Raw genomic sequence first — 13014 nt, 5'->3', positions numbered from 1 at the left:
GGTTTCTCACCCAAAGCAGGGGGGGTACAGGACAGCGCAGTGGGCCTCCGCTATGTCCAGTTGGTGCGCAAGGGAGATGTCGCTAAATCTGGGGGCAACATGTTTCCTTCCTTTGGCAGCCATTAGTTCCCAGTAGCTTCCTGTCCCTTGAAGAGTTCTCGTTCTGTGCAGGGGCGGCCTTTAAATATAGCACCCGGTTTACTGAAGGCGGGGTGGGGGAATCAGAGGACGCCCCGCCAGCGATCTGGTGTAAAACCCGCACGCCTCAATTTATTAAACAAAGTTGCGCCCTATACCGGGGAAAAGGCCACCATTGCTGTTGGCGGGTCACGCTCCGATTTCCCCGCCCAATTTCGGACTTTGCCAATTTCTGGGACAAAACCGCTCTTTGTCTCTACACTGGGCTGGGAGATTGCCCCATCTACACATTGTGGTTTTATGGGTGGCCTGAAATGTAATGGCAGTACAGGGCAAACTGCACCTTACAATGCTACCCCTACTGTGGAAGTTATTTTCCATGTTTCCATAAGAATGCCATCAGACTCTGATGATTCATTAACCTCGAAGAGGTCGGGAACGGAAGGTCCTGGGCCACAGACACCATCATTAAAGACGAGGAGTGACTGGACTTGGGGAGGACCTCAGGCCTCAGAGAAGATGTCGGGAGGTAAAAACAAAATACTGCGGATTCTGCAAATCTGAAACAAAAACAGTGAATACAGAAAAACTCAGCAAGCCTGGCAGCATCTATGGAGAGAGAAACAGTTGACAGCATCTGTGGAGCGAGAAACAGAATTGACGTTTGAAGTCCATATGACTCTACTTCAGTGCTACAGAGAAGTAGAAATGTGATTAAATTTATACTGTTTAAGGTGGGTGGACCAGGTGAAGCAGGATAAAAGGCCAGTGATAGGTGGGGCAAAGGAGAGATTGGCAAAGATGTCATGAACAGAAGGACAAAGGGAGTGTTAATGGTACTGGTAAGGGTTAAAGGAGGTGCTGATAGTAGCAAAGGTAAGAAAGCAGAATGTGATAATAGCAGATGTCGGGAGGGCAGGGCCTTTAGGGCAAGTTTAAGTAAATGTAGAGGCACTTACCTTGCACTCTAGCAGCCTCCAGGCTCCAGCCTGGGAAGAAAGCAGCACATACCTCTGATAACAACCAAAGTCCATGAGAAGGTTGGCAAGAAAAGGATGGACTGGAAACTCTGGTGGGCCCAACTGGGCCAATGATTGCTGTGGTTCAGAACAACAGCAATCATTGGCCAAGTAGCCTGTCAATCAGGATGCTCTACATGCCTCAAACAAAAACAGAAAATGCTAGAAAAACCCAGCAGGTCTAGCAGCATCTGTGGAGAGAGAAACAAAGTTAACGTTTCGAGTCCATATGACCCTTCTTCAGAGGTCATACAGATTCGAAACATTAACTCTGTTTCTCTCTCCACAGATGCTGTCAGACCTGCTGAGTTTTTCCAGCATTTTCTGTTTTTGTTTCAGATTTCCAGCATCTGCAGCATTTTGTTCTACTTGTCTGATTAGCTGCTTTGGACACCAACCATCCAGACTGACAGACTACTCCGCCAATAAGCCTTGGGACCCCCTTAAGCATGGCCCCGGTGATTAGCAATATCTGCACCCTCTTCTCCCGGGCCCTCTCCCCACGTGCTACTTCCAGCAACTCAAGAGATCAATGAGTTAAATTACCCAATAGAGTGCGCTGTGGCTCAGTTCATAGCACCCTCGCCTTTGAATCAGAGGGTTGTGGGTTCATGTCCCACTCCCGGAAACCAAGAACTGTGATTGTACTCGAAAGAGTTGCAATCTGTGACTGTCGATAACTCGAAAGAGTTCCCCTTTCTGTTCCCCTCTCCCTCTGGCTCGGTAGGGCTATCCGCAGAGAGTTTCAATCATGGAGCACTGCGGGAGGGAGCTGGAGAGTCAGTAATGGGGAGTCTGTAATCAGGAGGGCTCAGGAGTTGGATAGTGTCTACAACCAAGGGGATGGGCTGTGAAATGGGGATGCCTCGCAACTGGGGACATTCCTTAGTTTTCCCTCTTTCCCACCCTCAGTTTTCTTTCCTGGCTTGCTCACAGTAAGCTTCCTGGCTCTTGGAACCTGTAACACAGCAGCTGTTGGCACGAAATGTGAGCAAAGATATTCACCTGCAGGGATGCCAACCTTTAAAAAGTAAATGCAGTAATATCTGTGGGAATCATGTGATCAGATGTCTCATGGTCAGGCATCACATGGTCAGATGTGGTCAGAATGTCACATGATCAAACCCCCAGGAATGCCTCAAAGCAAACTTGGCAACTCTGGTCACAGTTACAGGTTCCCCACACACTATCCATGGAGTCTCCTTACTTTCAAATCAAGGTAGCACCATTGACTACTACAAGATTAATAATTTACAGAAGTTGTCAATTTATGCAGTCTTATCATGAATTTCACTGTGCTTGGGCTAGAGCTTTAAGCGCTAACAATACCAAAAGTAAACATCCAGTAAAAAGCACCTTGACTGGAAGAATGTAATCAATAATTAAAACAGTGCACCTACACTGTAAATTTTTAGAAGCACACATTACACAACAATCATCATGAAATGCTGTTTAGAATAATTGATTTTATGTTGGAAATTCCCTGTGAGCTAAAATGAGGAAACTGTTACGATCCTGTATGAGTTATCTCTGTTAATGCCTGTGCCAAGGTTGATTTAACTGTTTACTGGACTTCTTTTGGTGTCGAGTGAAATATTCCCAGAGGCATCAGCTATTCTCATGATTAATCCTTCATGTGAAACTATTAGCTTTGAATCTGCCTAATGTCTCACAATCTACATGGGAGAACATGATGTTTGCCAGCGAGAGGAGCCAAAGATTGGATTTTCCATCGGGGGTTGGGAACTGGAAATGCAGGCTGTTTCCAGGCCCCCGCCCTGCATGGCAGGCTTTAAGTAGGCCCACTGGGAGTTTGAAAGCTGTAGCCAATGAAAGGCAAGACAGCAGGTTCGCCGTCCCTGCTGGGGGGCCAATGGCAGCCCCACTGGCCCAAGTGGGAACTGCTGATCTGAAGATGGAGACTGCCATAGACAAGGGCAGGTAAGTTTTGGTGTAAAAAAGCCACAGCTGCCTGGCCTGGTGCCTGGAGGGGGATCCCTTGGGTGATCCAATGCCCGCCCTTCAGCTTCTCACTTCCCACCTTCAATCCATCATGTTGACTTGGTCCAAGTCGACATGGGCCAAAGCCCAGTCGGCATGGGAATGGGTCCTTAATAGGCCCATTAATTGAGAATAATTACCAGGGTGACCAACTCTAATGAAATAAAATAACACTTCGAATGGGGGGAACAGGGATGCTGGTGACCATAGGAGCTTGAGGGTGAATGTGATGGGATGTTTTTGGAGGAATGGGGGTGGGAGTGGGGGTGGGGGTGGTGGGGGTGGCAGATAGTGCTGGTGACCATAATTCTCCCTGGCAGCTGACAGCCACAGTGCATAAGCTCACAAAAGAAAACAAAGGGCCAAAGGTAAGAGGAGACTCCCAGGCTCAGCCTCCTACAAGCCGTCCTAGAAATAGGGGACAAAAGGGGTCCCTTAAGAGGCATGGGACAACAGTAAGAATAAGGGACAATCCCTTAAAATGCACGACAAATGGCCACCCTGCAATTGGCTGCCCGCTGGGAAGCAGTGGGCACCCAATCCAATCCGATCCCAAGCTGCCCTCACTGAAAATGGATTGGGCAGTAAACTGGCACAGAAGCCAGTGGCGTGAAATCGTGCAGCTGCCCACCTACAATCTAGTCCCCGCGCTAATTTAAAAATCCAGCCCCAGTGATCTAAATGATGCATAAATAGTAAGAAATTCAATGGCTGCCAACCAACTTCTTACCATATTTTTAAAAATTCTTTATATAATGTAGGCAACGTTTGTATTTAATACTAATGCTGGTAGGAGTTGCCTTTAGCTTTAGCAGATTTAGGGTAAAAAGAAAGTAAAGGAAAGGCTTGCATTTGTACAGGACTTTTCACAACCACTGGACTTCTCAAAGCGCTTTATAGCCAGTGAAATACTTCTGAAATGTAATCACTGTTGTAATTTGTGCACAGCAAGCTCCCACAAACAGCAACGTGATAACACCAGATGATCTGTTTTTATGATGTTGGTTGAGGGATAAATGTTGACCATGGCACCAGGGCTTGGGTATCATGATGAATAATTAATCCATGGCCATTGCTCCACTGCTAACTTTATACTGCCTGCTGATTTGCACAGTAAAGGCATGTAGCCAGCACTAAACAAGCTGAAGAGTGGCTTCACGCCTCAGAAGGTGGCCGGTACAATGCTAGCAAAAATTGGTCTGCACTACTTAATGCCAGCCTGCACCTTTTAAAGGGTAGGTGCATTCTGGCTGGACCAGGCGCTGAACTTGTTTGCAGAAAAGATTGTGACTTAGAAGAAGGTTGAATTATGGCACAACAGGGCAGAGATCTTGCTCAAAGGTTCTCTGACACTGCTAGGCACTTTGGTTAAGCAGGTTCTCTATCTAAAGGGGGTCAGGAGACTCTCCAAACAAACTGTGCAAAGATAGTGGGATCAGATAGCTGATCAATGCCAGGAGTCTATTCTGGTGGACCTGGATGCTATGTTGAAAGAAGTTCAATGATCTCAGACGAATGGTCAAGGTTATTGAGTTAATCTTCAAATGTCACATTCCACCAACTGCACCCCTAGCCTCACGTGCTGCTCAATTCACACCAATCCCCCCATCATTCACCTACCAACAAGCTCTATCAGTCATGATCTATATCTCAAATTCATAGCTTCACCTCACCTTCATACACTTAGCACTGCTCACATTCAATACGCCTCAAACCCTGCAGAAATTGCATGCTATTGGGCCATGATAGCCACATCATTCAAATGCATTGCTCCGCACTCACTGACTCATGTCTCTTGCTGGACAACAGGCACATAGCTGGAGGAGGTAGCACCTAATTTACAAGAGATGAGCTTGTCCTAAGTCTGAATGAACAGAAAGTAGATGCCATCATTGGTGCAGTCCTCGCTGAAGCCATGACCAGTGCAGTGAGGCTGAAACCATTGAAGATAACAGTATCTTTATACCTGCTCCTGCTTCTCACGTCCCACTTCCCCCTCACCCCACAATCTCTTTAGACTTACAGGCTGAAGCTGGTATAAGCATGTACCACTTGCTTTCCCTTGCTCCACTCACCACAACTCTACATTTATGCCTTTCTCCTTTGAGATACCCAAGAGCTGTAGCTGGCCAGGCCGTAATGGAGGAGGGACAATTGGAAGAGGAGGAAGTCAGTGATGGGGAGAAAAAGCATTGTTACTTGCTCTCACACTCACAGCCACCAGCTCAGACACTGCACATACCTCAGAGGATAGCTTAGAGGCATGATCCACATGTGGTGAGACACCGGGCATGAGTGGGCTGCAGTCACTGAAGAAGACTCAGATGGGGACTCCAATTGAGTGGCCCACAGTGAAATATTGTTGAGCACGTACAATAAAATGCTTGGTTCATCAGCAGGCCTGTCAGAAAACCTGCAGACACTGTCAAAGAACAAGGAGCAGTCTGGCATCAACTTGGCACAGGGCTTTGCAGCAGAGCTTGGAGTCTATTCTTTCCATGTGGAAGTGGTGGCCAACCTCATCATGAAGATACTTTCACACCTAATCACAATGTAACATCTGATGCCCATTGTGCTTCCACTGCAGCAAAGCAGAAGGCACCTAACATCTGGCTGCTGTAGGACAAGCTCAGACTGTTGCCGTTGTGGTTGTGGATACCAATGTTTAAAGCAGCAACAGTCACAGCAGTCTAGTGACCTGTGCTCCCGCAGATTACTGGGACTGCTGAATAACCACAAACCTCTCCCCTGCACCCCCAGCCAAGGGAATGACAGTGGCACTGTGGAGCACAAACCTGCTTTTGTCTCACAGGACGTAGTGTTGTCCTTCCAGCACTGCCATTATATCAGTGCCCTTGCTGATGCCTGCCAGCCAACAAACCCAGACTGCCATCACCCATGCCAAGATGGTTTATTCTGAAGCCTACACTGCTAGGCCCAGAGCTGCTCGAGGTTGGTCCTGTAAGGCCAACATCAGTTTCCCCCACTGAAAGTCAGCAGCCTTCCATAGCACTGGAATAACACTGCATAGGAGCTCCAGGACAGACAAAGGCACATAGAGGACAAGCATGAAAGGTGGTTAGTTGACTTTTGGATGCAAAATGGCTTAGTTTGATTAATAAATTTGGTTTGGAATGTTTATTTTATGGTGGCTTCTATTTTAGCATTCTGTAACCGAGGAAAGGTAAGGTGTGGGCCTGTTGGTGGATGGAATTGTGTTCACTGGTACAAAAGTCGGATGGGTCATTCAGCACCAGCCCAGTCAGAAGTGAGCTATGTTGGTTGCCTCCTCCCTCTTCTTCCTCCTCCTCAGATGGTCACCATAAAGTTGGTCAAGGGTCGTGCCCTCATGATCGTGAGGCTATGCAGCATCAGCAGGTCAAAATGAATATTGACACCCGCTCTGCCGAGTGCTGGAGGACTCCTCCAGAGTGGGTCAGGAAGCAGAAGCATTGTTTAGTTACCCCATTGGTTTGTTTAATCACACTTCATGTTACAGCATGGGTTGCGCACCAGAATCATGAGCCATACGGTCAGTGGGTAGTCCTTGTTGCCAAGTAGCCACCCTTTAGTTTGCTGTGGTGGCTTCAATGCAGCTGCATGAAAACATCATGTTTGCTGCCAGGATACCAGGGATTGACCTGCATGACACACTAAGCATGGTCTCGCACCAGCTGAACTGGAATCCCTTCCAGTTGCAGTACATCTCAGAGTTGACAGGCAGCGCCTGTAAAGCAACGTGCACACTGTCAATTGCATGCTTCATCATGGTGAAGACTGCAATCCTCATGAAACCCTGTGCTTGTGCCACCTGCTTCTCTCTGGAGAAGAGAGAGAATGAAATGTATTCAGCTCTCCTGGAATGCAGAGCCTGAGTGACCTCCCTGTGCAACAGTCGATGGAGAACTGGGAGATGTTACAAATATTGCCAGACATACAAAAATAAGGGGCCAGATATATAAACATTCATTGTCGTGGTTACCTTCACAGCCACCTTGCAGTGCAGTCTTCATTCTTCTCTTAGGCTGCAGTTGTGGCTGCAGCAGGTGGCAGATTTCAGTGAGGATGTCCTTTGTGAAATATACCCGTCTGACATACTGTTCCTCATTGAGATGGGAGAATTACTCCCTGAACATCCTGGTGGGTGTGACTTCCTTCCAAGAACACTTTTCCCCCTCCTCCTCCTCCTCCCTCTTCCAACTACTGTAACTTGCCGGGTGTCATCTCTGTTCATTCGCCCTGTCTTTCTTTAGTCCATGTGGACTGCAAACTACTGCACCGATATCTGAGAGCAAGTGGTTTATGCAGATTCCTTGAAGTCAGGACCAAGTCATTCAGCATGCCACACCACTTCCTTAACAGCTTTAAATAACCTGGAAACCATCTGACTCTTCAACCATCACCACAGCAGCCGGTAGAAATCAACCAATAGCTAACCTGAAAGCAGTTGATAATCCCATTAAATAGCACTGGCGAAGGGTCCTTCCTGTGTTCATATGGTTGAGCCTCAGCCAAATGCGAGTGAAAAGGATGGAATCAATGGCCAATGAAAGGGTACTGTTACTGTTACGATCTCCATAGAGACCGATAACCTTTAGAAAGATATTTGAATTCCAGTGACCAGCCGAAAGATCACATGCCAAGATTCCAAGTTTTAAAACTTCTACTGATATAACCAACTAAAAGCAATGTTGACTTATACTACTTTTGTCTGCAAGTTGCACTTTAAATAACAGAAAAGATCCCCCCTTTCACTTTTAACATGACTGACAATCCCACTATGGTTATACTTTATGCTGTTCCTTAAGCAGACTCTTAATTCTCCCAAAACGAGTCCAAAGCTATTCTTTGCTCCTGCTGGCCTGCTTCCTTTTCCCTTCTCTAGCCAGGTAACTTCTAATCCCCCAAATTGACTTTCACAGTGAGGGTAACCCTGGAGATTCCTCCATCTAGCCAAAGTTAGGTGAATCTTCCAGCCTCATTTAAATCCTCATGAACTTGGTCTCTTGACAATCTGAGTGCAAGCTCCCACCCACAATCTGCATGGTGAGTAATAGAGGCAGCATTTTCTCTGCTTCAGATGCAGGATTGGCTGCCTCCATTTCTCTGCTCTTTCTCTCTGTCAGGTTCTTGCCAACTGACTTTTTCCTTGCGGTTCATTGATATCTTAAGAAACCTTATAACCCAATATTACAATGGCTTGCTATGGACTCTTCCCTCCCCAAAGGCCATCTCCATGGATCGTGAATCACCTAGGTGTTGTATCCAGCTAAAAAATGCTAGTTAGCTATCTCTAGTCCCCCAACTGCTGTCTAGCTTGTAATTAAATAGACAGTTTAAAGTATAACCTTTTATTAAACCTGATATTCCAAACAGTCTACCCACAGTCAGCACTTCAGTCTACAGGTGTGAAGGTCTGGTACCTTCTCCGTGGTAAGACAATCAATTTAACTTTTAACAACCAAGCCACCCAGGCTTGTTCTCGGGCAGAGTTCAGAGCAGTTCACCTAACCCTGTTCATTCCTCCATTTCACTTTAAATTAAAGAAACAGTCCCATAACAAAACAATATTATAAACTTTGTATTTGTAACTTTACAAATTTATGCTCCTGACATGCAACTTCCACCATTGGAAGTGCACATTGTGAACTGGGCACATCACCTCACAATTTTCTGTGGGTAGCGGACGCCCACATTTCGAATATGCATACTCAATGAATGAAGGTGTGCAAATTGCTATGTCTGTCATGATGGGAGAAAGCATGTGCTGCAGGAATAAGTTTGCACTGTTCAAATCAATATTCCTCAAATTCAATAGCTCTTTTAACATAAAACTTGCGTATAAACAGGAGGGCACAGGGCGAAACAGGTGATGGGCCCCTGCCACTCCCCAGGCTTGAAGGTAGACATGCAGCATGATTTTTCCACCAGTAAAATTTGGAAGGGATTGTGCCTATGGAGATTAGTATATGGCAAGTACCATGTCAATCAGATATTCTATGATTCGAACAATACCTTGTATGACTATGTTTGTGTCTGTGTGCATGATGTAATGCTCCATTGTCAGTCTTCACTCAGAATGTAAAATCTGCTTTCTTCTCCCAAATCACAGAAAACCACAATGCACACAGTTGTTTCCAAAATACTGCACAACTCATGTGAACACCTGCTATCAACTGACCCGCTGAAAGTTGGCACAATCATAAATATACACACTGCAGGAAATGGTTAAAATCATGAGATGAGGAAGCACTGGTCTAAAGGGAGTTGTGTTGGTGGTTTTTGGTAGATTCGTATCCTCTTGCTATGATACCGAAAGTTGGATAGTTTCAACCAGCTAGTCCGGCAGTCAAAGGGTGCTGCTCTGTGTATTGCACTGAGTAATACTAGCACATGCTGAAGGTCACTGGGTCAAAATCCTGGAATTCTCTTCTGAACAGCACTGTGGGTGTACCTAGACTACATGGACTGAAGCGGTTCAAGAAGGCAGATCACTACCACCTTCTCAAGGGCTATTAGGGATCGGCAATAAATTCTGGCCTAGCCTGCAATACCCAGATGCTGTGAAAAAGTAAATAAATAGAACCGCAGACTGACATTATTGAACATCTTAATTTACAGCAGAAAGGGCTCTATATCACAGCTGCCATCTCTCACCTCATGAGTGGCACAAAACAGCAATAGTTGCTGCCATTTGCCACCAGTAATATCTGCAGTGGACTTCAAGTTGACAATTCTTAGGCATCGTAGGGGCACCTCTCATGAATGCTCTTCCTGCTGGCATGATGCATTCTTGACTGCCTTTAACTCAACTTAAGAATGGCTACGAGCAACATAATGGAAGGTTTCGAAGGTCTCATAAATGCCAAGTGTTCTATGTTCAGACAGGTCAATGAGCATGGTGGCAGATATCCTCCAGCAATTGTACCCATTGAGGTGCACAGCTGATGTGGCTTTAATGTTCTTAGTCTAAGTTAGAAGTTAAGAGCTGCGAGTGTAATTGTTTCTGTGATATGAATGTTGGAATCTGAGTTAAAATTAGAGGGTTCCTACTTCAAATTATTTAAAAAAAACAAGTTCTGCCAACAGAATGTGTGTGGATTTCTGGAAGGTCTTAAGGCTGAAACCTTTGTGGATCAGAACAATAAACTTACTCTGCTTTCAAAATCCTGAAGTATTAACTTGACTGTTATTTGAAATAAAGCCTATATCAATGTGGGGGAATTATGGTTACCAAGCAGGAAAATAGGTAATCAGTATGACATGTGAGTAGATTATCATATCACCTGACCTGCAAAAATGTATTTTAATATTGAACACTCTTCTAATGATCTAATGTTTTTAATAATATTTACCATATGGCAGGGAGGGGAGGGAGACATTTTAAGTTAAGAGGTTCCTCAGGTGGGCAACACACTGGCACCGCCCACGCAAAGTCCTCAACCAGAGGTCCGAACTATTTTCACAGTCTGACCTCATTTGTTTAATGGCAGCCAGTAGTGAGTGCTGAAGCATCGATATTTTATATATTAAATATTAAGTAGGAAGTTCTCGAGTTAGACGAGGATCCTGTACAGAATTAAGCTGAAATTTCGATGTTAAAGGCTGGGCGAGAGATAATTGTGGTTCTGGGCGCACATAGATGGTGTTTTCTCCTCCTGACTCTGTTGTATGATGTTGTATGTGCCTGCATACCATTGCAATGTAAAGGTGATTAGAAGAGCAAGGGTTAATGTGGGACTGGAGAATATCACCACCCATGGCATGGTGCATAGAGTCACATGGTAATAGACTGAGAGATCAGTCTAGAGAGAACACTCTGGAACCAGCCAAAATAGAGGTAACAGCACTGTGCATGACAGTAACTTGGGATCTGTAAATAGTTAAAGGCTAACAATAAAGGATTAATGTTTAACCATATAAGTCTCAAGATCTCATCATTGAGGCATCCAAAGAATATAACAGGCCCCATAAAAATTTTTTGGAAAACCTTTAATTACAGAATAGCCTTTAGCAGTCCCTTTTAGCTCTGCTGGTTCAGTCATTTAATGCCTGGTAACAATGGACAATGTGATCTTGTGTGATCCAGTGGACAGTGTCTCTGCCTCAAAGTCAGAAGCTCCAGGTTTCAGTCATACACCAAGGGCGGAATTGTCCCAGATTTGCACTGAGTGTGGTAACGGGTGTTTAAAATGAGATTTTATCTGCTGGCCACAATGGCAAGTTTCACACCGTATCATCCCAAACTCGCCACATTACTTATGAATTCCCAGAAAACATGCTGTTTCAATGTTGGGTGGGCTCTCATTTGCCCGTCACGCCATCACCTCGCCGCTTCATCACTCCAGGCGCCATATTTAAAGCCCAGATGTGCACACACATCTCAGTGCTTCCAGCCCATAACTACTGCAGAGAAGATGTCCATGAAACCTGCAGCTCCCAGGTTTAGTGACGCATAACTGGAACACCTTTTGGATACTGTGGAGGCCTGCTGCAATGTTCTCTACCCCTGGTCTGGCCACAGGATAGGCAGCAGCGTGACCAACCAGGCTTGGGAGGCAGTGGCAGTGGTGATCAGTGCCAATGCTGCACAGAAGAGGTTGGCCATCCAATGCAGATAGAGGATGAATGATCTCATCCGTGCCACTGGGGTAAGGCAGCCATCTCATCACTCTAAACTCACATACTCAAGCCCATCACACATTCACTGGCATTTCACTCACTGACAGCTCAAGGGGCATCACCACCCATTCTCACACACATACCCTCACATGTCCATCTGGCCTCATCTCCTCTGGAGACTGCCTCTTCAGCCCTCACTATCTTGAGGCTACTTGCACAGATCAACATGTGCCCCCGCACACCCTGGGTTACCCTCCTTCTCCAGTACAGCGCTCATCCTGCAGCCTCTTCCCTTACCTGACACCACTTCTCCTCTTTCCCCATGCAGCCATTGAAAAGCCATCTGGTAGGTAGAAACCTGCCCATAAGCCTCCCGCTAAAAATGATGTGGAGCTGTCTGTAAAGCCTGGCGCTCATGACTGTGCGTGTTGACTGAAGCAAGGTAGGCAAACAAACCTTAAAGTCCTGAGTGAAGAGCCACAATGCTCATGTGCTGTTCTGAAACACGTCGGTATGTTTTCCCGCTGACGTGGGCGGACGATCCACTGGGACGGGATGAGGAACGATTCCAGTGGGCTAGCCTAGTAATGATATGCAGATGTATTACAATGAGGTTCCCGACGTCTGATGGTGGGAAATGTGGCCCAACAACAGCGGGCTGAGCAGACAATCGCAAACTGGTTTCACGCCATCATGAAACCGATCACTCCACATTGTCAGCTCTTGCCGCCAAACACGCCAGGCGTCAGCGGGCACAATCCTGGTCCAAGATTTGATGGCCAAGCAGGTTTCGCTCATAACGCGACCAAACAGGTTGAGTATCAACCTGCAAATGCTTCCACCACACACCAATGGCAGGTGGTAAGAGGGGGAGAGATTCATGGTCAGCCATGGGCCCCAGCTATGCCTGTCTCTTTATAGGGTATGTGGAACATTCCATGTTCCAGTCCTACTCCGGCCCCCTCCCACAACTCTTTCTCCGGTACCTTGATGATTACTTCGGTGCTGCTTCATGCTCTCGTCGGGACCTGGAAAAATTTATTAATTTTGCTTCCAATCTCCACCCCTCCATCATTTTCACATGGTCCATCTCTGACACTTCCCTTCCCTTCCTTGACCTCTCTGTCTCAATTTCTGGTGAAAGACTGTCCACCAATATCCATTACAGGCCTACCGACTCCCACTGCTATCTCGACAACAGCTCCTCACACCCCGCTTCCTGTAAGGACTCCAT

Source organism: Cetorhinus maximus, chromosome 2 (genome assembly GCF_964194155.1).
Source record: "Cetorhinus maximus chromosome 2, sCetMax3.hap1.1, whole genome shotgun sequence".
Taxonomy (NCBI): Eukaryota; Metazoa; Chordata; class Chondrichthyes; order Lamniformes; family Cetorhinidae; genus Cetorhinus; species Cetorhinus maximus.
This window is presented reverse-complemented; position numbering follows the sequence as displayed.